The 4,574-nt window shown below is 37.1% G+C and overlaps 1 long non-coding RNA gene across 1 annotated transcript; it reads right to left on the bottom strand.

Annotated features, from left to right (window-relative positions):
- Positions 1–2,613: 2,613 nt before the first annotated feature.
- LOC134160651 (uncharacterized) lies at positions 2,614–4,141 on the bottom strand. Its single transcript, XR_009963646.1, has 2 exons — positions 3,533–4,141; positions 2,614–3,107 (listed from the first exon to the last, which is right to left on the bottom strand). It is a non-coding gene; the product is annotated as an uncharacterized LOC134160651 (long non-coding RNA).
- Between the last annotated feature and the right edge of the window lie 433 nt (positions 4,142–4,574).

Genomic DNA, 4,574 nt, shown 5'->3' with positions numbered 1-4,574 from the left:
CAATTTTCCTGTTTGTTTATATATATATAAATAATATATATGCATTTTTTTTTTTTTAAGTACAGAAAAGCTTTTACTAATATACACAATGTAAAAAATCCAATTGCAGGGTTTCTGTAAATTTTCAGCATGAAGTTCTCTGGATAATGATTAGCTTAAAATGCCCTCCAGTTTTAATGCACAAAAATTGCTTTCCAAAGAAGAAAAATAATCATCAGGACTGCCATTTTTTCCTCATTAAAATTCATAACATTCTGGCTAAACCTGTATAATAAATGCAAAATTTCTTGTCTTGAGAGATGTAACAACATGCAAAAGCATTCTGAGTTTTGTACACAAAAATCTGCACTCCGTACTCTCAGGTACTCTCTCAATTACCCTCAAATACAGAAACTGAAGAGGAAGGCACTGATCTGAAACCTTGGGAAGGTCAGAGAACATCTGTTTGCCCCTTAGGGCAGAATTCAGACCACTGCTGTACTTTTTATGCAGAATTTGAGGATCCTTTTGTACCACAATTTGAATGGACTTCAGCAGCTTCTGTGCTATTTTGTTAATTTTTTTTATATCTATACATGCGAAGATCCACTCTTGTAGAATAAAATGGAGATTTAATGACATATCATGTTTCTGACTGTGAGTTCAGTTTCCCTTTAGTCAGGAAATTCTCTACAAACTGCACATCAGAGGTGGCTTGCATGAATCTGTGTATTCACCCTTATTTACGCTAATTGCCTTTTTACTGTTTCTTCAAACATTAAATGTTGAGTTCTGTCCAAAGGAGTGATCATCAGTAGCTGCTGAAACAAGTATATTTTTATCTGTTTCAGGTTCTGGATTATATTTATAACAAAAGATCATTGTGTGAACAACCCATTAGATGTTAAGTTTTTCATTTTGCAGTACTGAGCATAGAAATGTTTTTCTCCTCCTGATGACTTTGTAAGAAGAAATACATCTAAAACCTCTGGCCCGTAATCATCCTAGGACCCTAACTAAAAAGTGCTTTTAGGAAGTGCAAAGATATAATAGTCCCAAAATGAATCTGCCCTACAGTTCCATTTTCTGCCATACAATCGTTTGGGAGCTTATCATTGAAGCCACATTAGTCTTGATTTAAGGTCTTTTGACACATTATTACAGCACACTGCCATCACTTCACACCTGCCATTCTGTCACTCAGAAGAGAGGGAGGGGAAACAATTTTCATGTCAATCAACAAATCCTTTGGGAGGTGTAACCTGTTAAGACATATTACCCTTTACCCATTGAGATTTACAGGCTTTGAATGTAAAGGACATATGCCAGAAATAATTAAAGACTTACTGTAACTGCTTATGAATGAAGGCATTAAGCACCATCAGCACTTTTACATTGTCCAGAAGAAGAAAGAAAGAGGACCTGACTGTAGTACTACTACTCCTTCTGTTTCTATTAATCAATTTTTCTGCCTGGATATTAAAATCCTCTGATCTTACAGAGCAAATATTTAGAATAGTAGCCATTAACACTTGTATTAGTGTCGTAGCAAAGTATAGATGATTCTAGCATGATGTAACATTGCTTATGCAACATTGTTTATGAATCAAGACATCATTTTAAAAATAGAAACAATGAAATTACTGAAAAAAATTCTAGCAAAATAGAAAAAAAATATTACTCTGTCCCATACATTCTAATGGCCACAAAAAATCCCAGTTTCAACCTGGAGAATTACAACTTATATAAACACGGAACTGGAACACCTTGCAACTATTTTGTTGTAATTTACTGAGAGCATCAAAGGAACAATGTCAACCTCAAAATCTGAGGACCTAAATTCTGAGCTGAAGGAGACTTTTTTGTTTTTATTTTCCCCCATGCTAGGTTTTCAGAATGACACAGAAGAAAAGAAGCATTTACACAGTCTACTTGTTCATGTTCACAACTCATCTCTGGAAGGAACATCTTGTCCTTTGACTGACCTTAGAACTACAAGAAAAGGAAATAGCTACAAAACAAGAATAGCTATGGAGTAAATAAAACAGGCAGGGACTATATAGCCCAGACAGAGCTAGAATAAAAAAAAAATTATATTGTAAATCTTTTTACACTATTGCACCATATTACCATACATACAGTTTGTTTGGACTAGAAATGGGATAGAACTGTGGAAGCTCTTACTTGCAGTTATCATGGCATACTGCCAAATCACTACTGGGGGCAACTTTGGGAGCTAATCTGAAAAAAACATTGTCCAACAGGCAAATCCTATATCATTAACTCACCATCACTGAACTAGAACAAGTGATATTCCTTTCCTCTAAGGAAACATGGTCAAAGGGAACATACTCTTTTCTACATCTTCTTCCTGCCTTACCCTCCTCATTGCATACACATGCACTGGCAGAGAGAAGGTGGAGTTAGGGAGAAAAAAGCAATTGCTCTCAACTGTGCTGCAGATCTTTAGGGACCAATACATCACCCTCCTAGAGAAACAAATGCTACATGGCATGCTCTAGTGATAGTGTGGGTATCAATATCACACAACTGATTTGTATTCACAAATAGTTTTCCCCAGGAAGGTAGAGATTCACACGTGGATGAAAGTATTATGTACACATCTGTTTATTAATTGATCTGAAGGAACAAAAGGGCTAAATTATTCTTAGTTGGTGATAGTGACAAAGGCGTGTACCGGTAACTGTCAATAATCTATTTCCCAAAACACGGGAATCATATATGAAAGACTATACCTTCTCAGCTCTCGTAATTTAAAGTATTCTGAGGATGGTGAGAAGTTGAAAAACAAGGAAGTAGAAATGAGAGGTAGATTTTGATATACCATTTTACACAGAGGAAGGAAGAAAACAAGTGCTTCTTCAGCATCTGTCTCCCCTCACTTTTAAATATGCCATCTGTCTGACTGGATACTATTTGCCTCTTTTTGCATTTTCATGGTACCTAAGCACCTCTACTATTACATTTTTCACCATCTGCACCATCTGCACTGTGTTTTGCCCTCTCTGGAGGTGGCTCAGGCATCACCACATTAGCCAGTCCTTTTGCCTCAGATTCAGCTGGCTGCTGCATTAACACGCATCAGCAAACTGTCCCTTGACTGTAAGCTATAGTGGAAGTGAAAAAAATGGTACACCAGTTCTTACACAAGAAGCTAAGATTTTATAGGACAGGCCAGAACTACTGATTTCAGGAAACATCAGCACTCATAGCCATGCATAAACCAGAAGCCAAATAACTATATCTAACACAAAAGCGACATACTATAAGCAGTGTCTTGTATTATGTAGAAATTATAACATGAAGAAGCTGTATGTTTCCCACTGGAAGCTGATGGCTGGTTCTGCTTTTACCTTTATAGGTGTAAAGCAACACTGGCAATGGAGTAAATCTGGTAGGAAATGTGGTTTAAGCTGGTAGAAAATGTTATTTGAATCAGTCTCCTAGTTTGAAGCTGGTCAGAATAGAGCCTTGTCAGCCCAGAAGACTGTCGAATATGCTGTGACATTTAATCAACTGACTACAGGCTTACCTCTAGTGTCTGTGGTGAAGTGAACATGATTCCCCTCACCTTGCTTCACATCACACATCACTATTCAGTGCACTGCTGTAGAGAGCTGGGTTATAGCCTTTTTTTTTTCCCCTAAGAGGAACACAGTAACAGAGGTCAGCTACAGTCATGAATTTTATGAAAGGTTTGCTGGGAAACCACATTAAATAGCAACATCAGTCCATACATCAGCTCTGCAGTGCTCTTATTCCAAGACTCTGCAGCTGAGTGATTTGCAATGTACCTGCATTTCACGGCCATCATTTTTAAGCAATGTCATTTACCTTGGTATCAGACACTTCAGCTGCACTGGAATCCACCCAGCTATTAATGATAAATTTCCTCCAAGAAAAAGATCTTCACCTGAAACACACTCCCAGGATCCCCAAACTCCAATCCTGAGAAACCTTGGATATAAAACCAGACACTTCAATAGAAGCTGGAGAGGAAAATATGAGAACAAAATTACTATCCCAGGATTCAGAAATGTAACAAATTCGGATTCAAAAATGAAATAGGACCATTTCCTTGTATTTACTGTTTGGACTAACCTACTCTTAGTTTGTAGCAGCCTACCAAAAACATGCAAAATAAACACTTGTACTTCTGATCAACTCAAAAATCTCTAACACTGTCACAACCCAGAGAAGCATATATTTTGGGCAAACAAGCAAATCTAGCATTATTATTTCCAGCATATAAACCTCCAGATCAGAGGCCTACTACATTAGCATCCATGTGCACATAAAACAGAAGGCTAGATCTAGCAGAGCTGACGCTATGTTTGTCTGTTGCTGTGATCCTAATCCTGCCATTTACAATACTGAGACATTCAGTTAATATGGATGAGGATGACAGAATGCTGTTAAAGCATAAGATGAGGTCTATATCATAAATATGGCAAATATGCTTTGTTTGTGAGGTTTTCTAAGGAAAATCAATGCTAGTGATATTTTTCCTAGAGAATATTTTTTTTCCAACGATATTGCCTCTATTCTCATCATGATGCCACATACTTTCGTGT

Source organism: Pezoporus occidentalis, unplaced genomic scaffold, assembly GCF_034315485.1.
Source record: "Pezoporus occidentalis ecotype Australia unplaced genomic scaffold, CSIRO_AGI_Poc_V1 ctg101, whole genome shotgun sequence".
In the NCBI taxonomy this organism is placed as follows: domain Eukaryota; kingdom Metazoa; phylum Chordata; class Aves; order Psittaciformes; family Psittacidae; genus Pezoporus; species Pezoporus occidentalis.
Note: the sequence above shows the minus strand (reverse complement) of the source record. Positions and strands in the feature narration are given on the sequence as shown.